We start from the raw sequence: 12,424 nt of genomic DNA on the forward strand, positions 1-12,424 counted from the left end.
CCCATTATGGGTCACCATAGAAGTCCACAGGCACCGGCTCTCTCAGAGCTGCAACTCTGTATTTGACCATTACTCAATAGGGTTACAAAGCCGTGAAAAACAAATTCAACAATTGGCTCTCAGACAAGGCTTGCACTGGAGAGAGAAAGAAGATATGAAGGTCAACAATTTATAGTGAATATAATTACATTGCACGTAACTAGAGTTGATGCTATTATGGAAGAAACTAGAGTTGATGCTATTATGGAAGAAATGACACAGCAGTGAGGTTTTTCTATCATTTTATATCTTGCCACCCTCTTATCAGCGCTCATTTCACTTTTCACTAGTTATAAAATTGACAGCATTTGCTGCAGTTTGTACAGCTTTTCAGGATAGGCAATTTTGAGATAGTTTTCCTGAGTGCCCGGTTGAGTTAGTACAGAAGAAATATAGCATAAGTAATATGTTCAGATTTGCCAAATTATCAAAAGTACCAAATAGATTTGCCCTGTGATCAAAAAGCAGCCCAAAATTGTGGGTTAAATGATGAAATACAGAGGAAATGAAAAGAATAATTTTTTCAGCCAACCTAAGAAAATAGAACAAAAATTTAATTCTTTGCTAATATGTATGTATCTGTGTGTACATATGAAAAGGATTAAATTTTCTTAGGTGGATTGAAATAATTATTTTTTCCATTTCCTCTATTTCATCTTTTGTCCCACAATTTGAGGCTACTTTTGGTCACAGTGCAAATAGATATAGAACTTTTGATAACTTGCCAAATCTGAACATATTATAGTTATACATAATATATATGACTATTATTATATATGATTATACTCATATACATGTAATATATATGGCTACCAAATATATGTTTTTTATATATGACTATATAATATAGGAGCTTAATATATATATACTGAATATATATAATATATAACATTGAATCAATGTATAATAATAAATACAACTGAAGTGGTGCATCTTGAAACTTAATTGAGTTATATCTGTATCATGTCATCTTCTTGCATTTGGAACTGAACTGGTAAACTAGGATTTAACCACCCTGATCCAAGGACTCAAATTTGAGAATGCAGCTTCCTAAGATGAAAGTAATCTCCTTCAATGGCTCTGATAGGGGAATTATATCACTTTTAACAGTCAGTTTTTCATCCATTGTCACATCTCACTTAAATCACTTAGATTCTCTAAACAAGCGTTTGAGGTTTATTTTAAAATATTTCTAAAACACTTCAATTTCCATTGGACTTATCATCTCCTGGCGTGGATAACAAAGCAATGAGGGCAAGGCAGGCAGCCAGCAAAACTGGAAAGCAGGGAATGTGCATTGTTGCTGTCACCAGTCTCTACGCTCACAGGCTGTATATCACATTAATGATATGTGTTCATCTCCCACACAGCCTAACACCCCAAATTACTCAGCTTATCACACCTTCAAAACCTGCTATGAGCAGAGTTGCTGAAGAAATTCTGTAGGCATGCATGACTATTCAGCTTCCACATGCTGTGCTTCTTAGAACTTATTTGCACTTAAGGAATGTAGATTTCAGCTGAGGAAATAAGGTTAGAATGCATGATTTCAGACATCAGTGAATTTACAAATTTCTGACAAAATCATGAATGTTGCTGCCTAAATCAATTCATTACTAAAGAGTGACTTTCCGTGAAAATAAGACGTCTAAGAAATGACTCCAATTGGATAATCTTCATACTATGCATACGTTCTGGGACAGATGACCCGGGTATTAACCTCATTTTTAGGAGCTCCATTTCATTTACATAAATCATTTGATACATTAAGCTGATTTAAAACAAAAGGGGACAGATTTTTATCTTTTGAATATGTTTTTACCATAAATCTCCATGTTTTAAAAGTATGGAACTTGAATGACTGAACAATATTTTGAAAGAAAAAATACAATATTTTTCTTGCAGTATATAGAGAGAATGAATAGAATTGCAGACATGGAAAAAAACCTACGAAGTTGGACTGCTTCAGTGAAATTCTAATGGCATAAATTCCTACCAGTAGTGTGGCCTTGGGCGTGCTCTTGTATAAACCATCTGTGCCTCCGCTGCTCATTTGTGAACTCCTTATTTATCCTGTTTAGTAAACTGGAGGTAACGATAGAATTCGGATCATTGAATTGTTGTGAGAATGAAATGTGTTAATCCATGTGGAATGTGTTACATGTGGGTGATACAAACAAAACATTGAGTTAATGTCAATCCTTATCTTTCCTGGGCAGGATACATTTAATATTGAGTGGAATGGTCATAGCTGCTAGCTCAACTGAGATGATTAATGAAGTATACTTAAATTGAACAGTAAATTACTTGCACAGTTATCATCTCTTCTAAATACTTACAAAATCATATGAGATATAACTGCTTTTCACAGGTGTGGAAACTTAGGCTCTTGGAAGCCAGGAAACTCAAACAAAGTCACATGCTAATAAGCAGTTAAGTTGGGACTTGAACTTGAAATTTTTAGGCTAGAGTGCCTTCTCATAAACCACAGTTGCTGTCCCTGAAGTATCCTGTCCTGATGAGCTGGGAATGCAGGGGGAATTGTTATGAATGAGAGGCTTCCTCATGGCCTGTGAAGGACTTTAATGTACCAAACACACTAGACTTTATTTAGGTATACGCTTGTCCCCCGAGTCTGATGAGATTGCTGTGGCAATCGCTGGCTGAGTGTGACCTTAAACCTTCAAAGACCTGTGAGCCAGTTACACACCTTCCGTGCTCTGTACTCATAAGAATCACATTTAGATTCTAGCTGCAGTCAGAGAAAACTAAGTTAATAAGACATTACTGACCTCAAAATGTATCCAGGAAATTGAGTTAAACTTTGATGTGAAGGTTAAATTGACCTTTAGCAGAATGGTTCTCTAATTTTTCTTCTTTCCCTTTTCTCTATGTGCCTTGTCTCTATCTACCTTTCCATTTATCATTGTCTAAGGGCATTATTTCATCTTTTTTCTAAGCCTTTCTCTCTTTCATCCTTTTTCTTTCAACCTAAGCTTCACATATCTTATTTCCTTTAAAAATTATATTCTGTGAACTATCTTCCTGTATTTATCTTACACTTTTATATTTCTATTATATCTCATATCCTTGGGAACTTAGTAAGTTTTTAGGAAGACTTGCTTATAGTTTTATAGTTTTAGGGCCTGACAGGTAGTTGCAGATCATTTATTTTTTTTATTTTACCTATGAAGCCACAAAGGTTGAGTAATTTTTTTTAAGTATAAACAGTTTTCCAGGAGATTTATCACGTAATTCATTTATATTTCTATAGTTCCACTGCTATATATTATTTCACCAATTTCTTTACCATGTTTGGGCCACTTGAAATACCTTGCTTTCAGGATCTGCTTAGTATCTACTGTTGTCTGCCTTTATTTTTTATTTTTTTTTTGTATTGACATTTTGCAGATTAGGGATCATCTTACTGATATTACTCAATGCTGTTCTTTACTGAACAAAGTACTTACAAAGTACTTTTTTGTTGATCTTAAAAAGGACTTGTGGTAAAGTGAATTTTTTTTTAATTAGTAATCTTTATTTTTTATTTCACAGCAAAGTTGAGTGGGGAATACAGAGAATTTCCATATATCCATATCCCCATACACATGTACAACCTCTCTCACTATGGATCCTCCACCAGAGTGGCCTATCTGTTACAGTGAATGAAACTACATTGTCACAGGGTTATCACCCAAAGTCCGTAGTTCACATTGAGGTTCATTCTTGGTATTGCACATGCATGGTTTTTAACATATGCATAAAGGCATGTATTTGCATAAAGACAGTATTGAAATATTTATTAAACAGAATAGGTTCTTGCATCTGTGGTTCTGTGCCTGGTATTAAATTGAGAACATTCTTCCTGCTGCTTCAAATATTGCTTCTTTTCTTTTTTCTCTTTTTTTTTCTAGTTTTCACAATAGGCGTATTTGCCATTGTGTAGTTGTTCCACAGTCCTTGAGTATTTTTTTTCCATCTTTCTCCTCTTTGCTTTTCAGTTTTGAAAGTTTCTATTGTCATATCCTCAAGCTCAGAGATACTTTCCTCAGCTGTGTCTAGTCTGCTAATGAGTCCATCAAAGGCCTTCTTCATTTCTGTTACAATGTTTTTATCTCTAGCATTTCTTTTAAATTCTTTCTTAGAACTTCCATTTCTTCATTTACAATAGCTGTCTTTATTGCATGTTCTCTTTATTTTTCCTACTAAAGCTATTGCATATTAATGATAGTTTCAGAAAATTCTCGGTTTGATAATTCCAACATTTCTGCCATGTCTGACTCTGGTTATGATACTTGTTTGGTGTCTTTAAACTGTGTTTTATATCTTTTAATATGCCTTGTAATCTTTTGTTGAACGATGAACGTGATTTACTGTGTTAAAGTAACTACAGCAAACAGGTCTTTAAAATTATAATGGTAACATGTTGGGAGAGGGAAATTATTCACTATAGTCTTTAAGCCATATTCTCAAGTTTTTGTGTGGGCTTTTTTTCTTTCTTATCTATGTTCTTTATTACAGTTATATGGTGTTAAAACTATTAAATGTATAATTCACACAGCAAAAACCTAAATTAAAATAGAATTATGTACATCTCTATGCTTAATAAAGGAAAAATACACCATTCATTTATTTTTGTCTTACTACAGAGAAACTTAACAGTGCTGTGAAAGGATTTAACCAAAAAATTTTATTGCTGATGGTAACTGTGGTGATTATGATGGTAGGGGTGTGAAAAAAGAAAGGAGACCTGTGGATAAGTATTAATTTAACAGATCAAGAATAGAAGGATATTGGGAAAGAATTTAATAATTTAAGTGGAAAAAATAAATAGTACATATAGATGTTCCATAAAAACTGACATGTTGTAAATATTAAAGACCAGTATGGCTTTTATTCAATAAGTTAAAGAAAATAGTGCTGAAAATAACCCCCAAAATGTAGGCATGAAAAATATGATTTTAGCCCACAGAGTGTATGCCAAAGATTTTGCATTGGATTATAAGCAGAATCAGAGGCCATTCTGAAGAGTTTTGATATGTGGAATGAACTAATCCAACTTACTTATTTTTAAAAAAAGACTGCTCCAGGTGCTGTGTGAAAAATGGATGGTGATGGAGAAGAGTCAAATTACCACAGCATTGGAATCTATTTCCATATATGGGAGCAAAATAATTTCCAGCTGGAACCAAGTTTCCTGCAGAAATTTATTCATTTCTCTTCAGAGGGATTTCAGAAAATAACATTTTGTTATTAACAGAATTCTTTATTACTGCAAACAGCAAACAACTGTGTAAATCTGCAGAAATAAAATGTTCACAAATTGAATGCATTCTCAGTTAAAAACCAGAATTGAATTAAGCCTACATTCACCAAAATATAAAATATTTTATATGATAATATGAGTAAACAAATGCTTGATTGTAAGAATACAAAATCTATTTAAATTTCAAGAGTAATGTTTATGAAATTAATCATCTAAGCCACTAGCTATTATCTGGGGGCTGTGGATACAGTAATGTAATGATTATATTATGCTCATCACTGGAAGAATTGAGTTAAAAAATGGTTAAAGTAGTTTTGAAAATTGGGTAGGGGAGTCAAATTACAGTTTTAAAGATGGAAGTCATATGTGCCAATAATATAAATCAAAACCAGCCATCTTTGATACAGTGTCAGATGTTAAGAAAATTAACATTTGATATCTGTAAATGTTCACTGACATAATTGTTCACTAACCTGTTTACCCTGTTATCACAGCCAGGACTTAACCTTAGGGATGTTCTATTTATTTTTAGATCAATAAGAACTATGCCTTAGACTAGGTAAAGAAATGAGGAATGTGCCAAAACTATTTCGGGGTTTATTTCACTAAGAAATCTGGTTCCAGTGACGAGTAATTCTGACAGGTATTTTTTAAGGTAATTAACCATCATTCCTTATATTCAGTGGTGAATTTACATTGTCAAAGATAGACTGTGGTTTGGCATGTGATAAAGTGATCTTAAACTACTCTTTCTGATATGTAGATGACTTTAAGTAATTATGCCGTCTTTTGTGAGTCCAATAAAATGAGGATGAAAGGAATGGCCTGTTCGAGCATGAATGACTGCCTTTTTTTCTTGACATTTAGATATTGTATTGTTTTTATCAATGTTACTTCTGAAATGACTAAATTAAATCATGGTCTAAAGGCTATAGGAGTAGCTATTTTCCTACATGGAATATTTTTCATTTTTAATATACCATACCTAATTTAAGTGTATTATAAAATGAAAACAAACAACAAAACTTCAAAATAAGCCAACAATAAAATACTAAGCGAGAGTTAGTATTTATAAATAAAACTTTCTGATGAATTTGTGTTTTTAACTTAAATGTCCTCAATTTTATTTTGCATTACATAACCTTTTAATTTAGTAACAGAAGACTCAGAAACCAAAAAATTGGCATAATGGCATTGTTTTATAGTTGAATGTAAATTCATTTCCAAGTACATTAATCTTGCTTTTAATTCAGTAGAATTTTTCCTCTGAGGCATTTGCAGTTTGTCAGCTCTTCACTAAAGCAGATATATGTTGCGCAATATAATATACTTTCCTGACTAGATTTCAAATTAACCTTTTTCTATCAATTGTAAAATGCAATACTTGACCACTAAAGGTACTATTAACACCTCTGAGGTTCAGCGTGTTATTAAACTTAAAGCAAATCAACGAAGTTCATATTAAGATCAGATTAAAGATTTACACTCTGTAAAAGGTTAAGCAAATTTCCATGCTTTTTGATATTTTTAATTTGCATCTTTAATAAGCTGTAGCATCAACAGAGCTTCTGGCTTCATTTGCAGATGTTTCAACACAAAAAACCTTGTTTGTTTGTTTGTTTGTTTCCCCACAATGTCAAAATATTCTAGGTCAGAAGTTTAAAGTCTCTGGAACACCAACATGAGTAAGCCACCAAATTTTAATACTTTAAAGAACTTCAGACTTGATGATGATACTGAAAGGGACTCAGCCCTTTTTGCCCTCATCCCTATTTCTTTACCTAATACCTCCTTGCCCACTGTTACTGACCTCCCTTGTGTATTTTGACCTAGAAGCAGAGGTCCTATGAGTTTCTGAACATAAAGAAAAGGACTGTACCTAAGCAGAAACTTGAGCATTAACTACTTCAGACCACTAGGGGATTCTTCTGTAACATTTTCTACTGAGTTAGTGCAGCTTTCAAAATTGTCAAGTTTTCCCCTGAGGATAATTTAGACAATGAGGCAGTCTGTGCTTTAAATTTTCTTCAGTGGCTAAAAGTACTCCTTTTCTCACTAGGTGTTAAAGGATGCACTTGAATATGGACTTATTTAGGTCACTAGGGCATCCCAGAGCCAATTTGCAGCAACAAGGTGTTAGGAGAGCATATTAACTCTTCAGACTATTAAGATGCCATTTCATCTGCACAAGTCAATGCACTCTTCAAGCTACCTATTTTCCTTCCACTAGGGAATTCTGCAATCAACTGGAATAAAGAGTTAAGTAAATATTTTGTTTTTAAAGACTCTGCCTCAAGTGACGAAGATGTGACTTCAAATAGAAGGTCTTAATAAAAAAAGAGTATTGTTTTAGTGATTATATTGGAGGAGATTAGTCAGAGGGCTTCAAGTATATCTATGATAAAGTGTGTTTGTGTAAACACTTCTTCATATTCACCATTAAGCTTTTAGTTTTCAGGCCTGTTTATATTTGACATAACTTTCCTTTTATTAAATGAAATTTTCAAATGTACATTTAAGGCAAACAGACAAATAATAATCCAAATGGTTTCTTAGAAGCACTGTGTTTTTCTATTAATGTTGAAGCAAAAATCGAACTGTAGCACTTGGAGGTTGCTATGCTTTGAATGTGTCTCCCAAATTTAATGTGTTGTAAACTTAATCCCCAGGGCAACAGTGTTGAGAAGTGGATCCTAATGGGAGGTGTGTAGGTCATGGGGGTTCCATCCTCATGTATGAATTAATCTCATTATCATGGAAGTGAATACATTATCCCAGGAGTGGATTTATTTTAAAAGTGAGTATGACCTCCTCTTGCCCTCTCTCACTCTCATCCTCTCTTGACCTTCCATCTTCCACCATGGAATGACACAGTAAGAAGGTCCTCACCAGATGCCAGCTCTATGCTGTTGGACTTCTCAGTGGCCAGAACCATGAGCCAATAAATTTATATTCTTCATAAATTACCCAGTTTCAGGAATTCTGTAATAGCAGCACAAAAGAACTAAAGCTAAAAGGCAAAATCAAATAACCATGTCAAGATACACAGTCAAGGGAGCTTCTATTGAGTCCAAATATAATGTGTGCCAGTATCAAATAGTCAATAAATGCTGTCTCACTCTGTACCATTAATTTACATGATCAGGTACAATATCTACTCTAATATCATTTTTTTGAGCATCATATATTAATTAGATACCAAGGGGTTAAACTGAGTTTGTATGACAAACTGAAAGCTAAGTGGTCGTGGAAGCTATGGGTCTATAGTTTAAAAATAAGTAAAGAAAAGGTAAACTGTCTAAACTAACTACGCACACACACACACACACACACACACACACACGCGCGCGCATAAATACACACTTGCAGACATACTTAGAGCCAAAAGCATACTGGTATGTATGGGAGAAAAGAAAGTGGTAAAGAAAGAAACATGTTCATGTCACTTTTACCCTTCTCTTAATAATCTTACTGCTTTTGCTGTAAGAATAAAAGTTTGAATTCAGTTTCAGTTGCTTTTTAATCTCTGAAGAACTTTTATGAGAGATTCTTTAAAAAAAAAAAAAAACAGAAAACAAATGTGTGTGTCTTTCATTATTTAAAATAATTATATTCATTGAACGGCAAAGACATTCTTAAACTGGAAATTATCATGAAGGAAACTCGATATTCTGGAGTTGGCATATCAAATTTGGTATGTGGATGTGGGCATGTGTGATTTGGGGAAAGAGAATACATTGTGGTTAAGGCCTTGGTCTCTGAAACCAAACTACCAGTATTTAAAACTGACTTCAGTGACTTAGCAGTCCTGTGACATAGTCAGTCAATGTACTATTGTCTCTGTGTTTAAGTTTTCTCGTTTTCGAAGTGATGATAATATAAGACCTGACTAGCTTCAGAACACTTTTGTGAGAATTAAATGACTTAATATATGCAAAGTATTTAAAACAGTGCTTGGTACATAAAAATTGCTGGAAGTTATTCAGATATAAAACTGATAGATTAATATTAGTACAAATTCTAAATATTTTCTTATGTTTTATTTCCTTCCTAATAATTCTGATTGCAGTAATACTCTCAGATAATCCTTTAGTGCACAATTCAGTTCACATTTGAAGGCCCATGTAAAGTCTTCCTTGTTTGCTCCAATGCAAAGTAATTTCTCTTTTTCTAAACTTCTCTATCACATATAGACTGCTGCACTTAGTTGCACAATGTCCCTTGCAACATATATCTTTTTTTTTTTTTTTGGAGACAGAGTCTCGCTGTCGCCCAGGCTGGAGTGCAGTGGCGCGATCTCGGCTCACTGCAGGCTCCGCCCCCCGGGGGTCACACCATTCTCCTGCCTCAGCCTCCCGAGTAGCTGGGACTACAGGCACCCGCCACCTCACCCGGCTAATTTTTTGTATTTTTAGTAGAGACGGGGTTTCACTGTATTAGCCAGGATGGTCTCAATCTCCTGACCTCGTGATCCGCCCGCCTCGGCCTCCCAAAGTGCTGGGATTACAGACGTGAGATACCAACTTTTAAAACCTGCTATCAATTCATTCTGTCTTCCATAAAATCTTAGTCCCTCTTGCTTCAATGAAAGTCCATTTCTTCTTGTACTGAAATTTGTGAAAATGATGAGCAGCTGGGCATAATCATTCATATAATCCTAATACTCAAACCTTTATGTCAGTTACCTTGTGATTTTCTTCTCTGTGAACTAACTACAAAACCATAAAGTGTTTCCTGGTCATTGTTTCACCCAAAATCTTGTTACTGCATTGTTCAAATACCAGTCCCCTCTTTCTTTAAAATGCCTTCACTTCTGTTCTCTGGTTCTCTGGGACCACTTTCTCACCTTCTTTCCCAGTATTCCAGTAAGTCATCTAGTATTGATGTGTTCATTGAAGAGATATGGTCTGTTTCACATTCCTATCCAGAAGCAGGACCTTAACTGAATTGCCTGTCGATGATGTGTCCTTACAAGGAAGTAATATTACCTCCTCTTTCATTAATATTAATTCTTGTAAAAACATAATTATTTTTTCCAAGAAAATTTTCATTTATATCTTGATGATGAGCTGTTACATTAGCCAATAAATATTCAGAAAAATATTATAAAATACATTTTAAATGTTTTTATTAGGAGCACTCTATTTACTAAAATGTTGAATTTTTGATAGTGGATTGTCCCAAATGCTACTACTTTTCTTCTCCTTGTACAATGTGTCTGACATCCATGATATTCTTCCTCTATAATTAAGCAGAAGACAATATATACTCAATCTTATTACTGAGCTCCCTCTTGCATGATGATAATTAAATGACAATGGATTTTATGTGTATAAAAACTGTGATTTTGTTTTCATGTTCCACTGAATAATAGTAATTATTATTAGGAAAAAATGATGGGAAAAAATCACAAAGCTAAAGTTGGAAAATACACGGATACTTAGAATCAACAAATATGATTTAATAAATAGGAGGTTATTTTGGTTTATTTGGCTTTTAATTGAGTTCTTATCTTTATGAACATATGAGAAAATATTTTCCTTTGAATTTTTTTTTTTTTTTTTTTGAGACAGAGATTGCTTATCACCCAGGCTGGAATGCAGTGGTGTGATCTCAGCTCACTGCAACCTCTGCCTCCTGGGTTCAAGCCATTCTCCTGCCTCAGCCTTCCGAGTAGGTGGGATTACAGGAATGTGTGACCACACCCGGCTAATTTTTGTATTTTTAGCAGAGATGGGTTTTGCTGTTGGCCAGGCTGGTCTCCAACTCCTGACTCAGGTGATCCCCCCACCTCAGCCTCTCAAAGTGCTAGGATTACAGGCGTGAGCCACTGCGCCCTCCTTTCTTTTGAATTTGAAAAGACCTGTTAAGCCTTGAGGACAAGACATATTTGCACATTTGCGTGCCCAGTGACTGAGGCGCAATAAGTTTCAAATTAAAATTAGAAAACGGTCTAGCATATTTCATTTTCTAGTATTAGCACACGTGTCCCAAGGAACACTTTTTAAAAGGATGTTAATAATTGTCAAACACGTTTGACAAGTGCCAGATTAAATACATTTGAACAGGTTTCTTAAAGAATTTATCAGCGCTCAGGATTCATGTCTTTTAAAGGAGATGAAAATATGCATTTTCCAGAAAAATGTAGATGATCATAAACTTTTCTTTCCAGAACAGCTTGTAAAATTAATAAGAGTTTGGGATTTGAAATCTTAAACAAGTATTGTATATGTAACTTTAATAGGATTTAATATTGTTAGAGAATTTTATAACAGAAACATATTTATTAGGAAAATAAAATAAAAATAAATATGAATAAGCAAAAAGAATAATTTATATTTTTTTGTTTTACATAGTTAAATGATAACATTGTTAATATGATGTGTTTTTCATTTTAAAATAGTATATTTAAATTTAAAATGTGCATGCCTTTGAACCTACTAATTCAACTTTTAAGAATGTTTTCCATAGATATGTGTGAATGTTTTTTATACACATGTGTGAAATTGTATGTATAATATTTGTTGCAGCATTTTTCACCAATAAGGAAATAATTAGAGCAGTATGATGGTTTCATAGAATGGAATTACTAGGTGGCTTGAATTTAGGACTAATGAATGATTCAATAAAGTTGCAAGATACAAAAATAACATAAAATAATGAGTTGTATTTCTACACACTAACAATGACCTGAAAAGGAAATTAGGAAAACAATTTAATTTACAATCAAATAAGCTAAAATACCTCAAAATAAACTTAAGTAAGAAGATGAAAGATTGTATATTAAAAACCTCAAAACATTGATGAAAGACATTAAATAAGGCACAAATGAAAAACTCCAATGTTCAAGGATTAGAAGACTTAATATTATTAATATTCATTCTACCCAAAGTGATCCATAGATTTAATACAGTCTCCCTACCAAAATTCCAATGGCATTTTAAAGAAAGTAGAGGCCAGGCGCAGTGGCTCACTCCTGTGATCCCAGCACTTTGGGAAGCAGAGGCAGGCAGATGGCCTGAGGTCAGGAGTTCGAGACCAGCCTGACCAACATGGGGAAACCCCATCTCTACTAAAAACACCAAATTAGCTGGGCGTGGGGGCACATGCCTGTAATCC

General features: G+C 33.9%; 1 pseudogene; it reads right to left on the bottom strand.

Annotated features, from left to right (window-relative positions):
• Positions 1-12,276: 12,276 nt before the first annotated feature.
• LOC131382484 (putative uncharacterized protein encoded by LINC00269) overlaps positions 12,277-12,424 on the bottom strand; it is a 562-nt pseudogene continuing 414 nt past the window's right edge.

Source organism: Hylobates moloch, unplaced genomic scaffold, assembly GCF_009828535.3.
Source record: "Hylobates moloch isolate HMO894 unplaced genomic scaffold, HMol_V3 SCAFFOLD_30, whole genome shotgun sequence".
NCBI classification, from domain to species: domain Eukaryota; kingdom Metazoa; phylum Chordata; class Mammalia; order Primates; family Hylobatidae; genus Hylobates; species Hylobates moloch.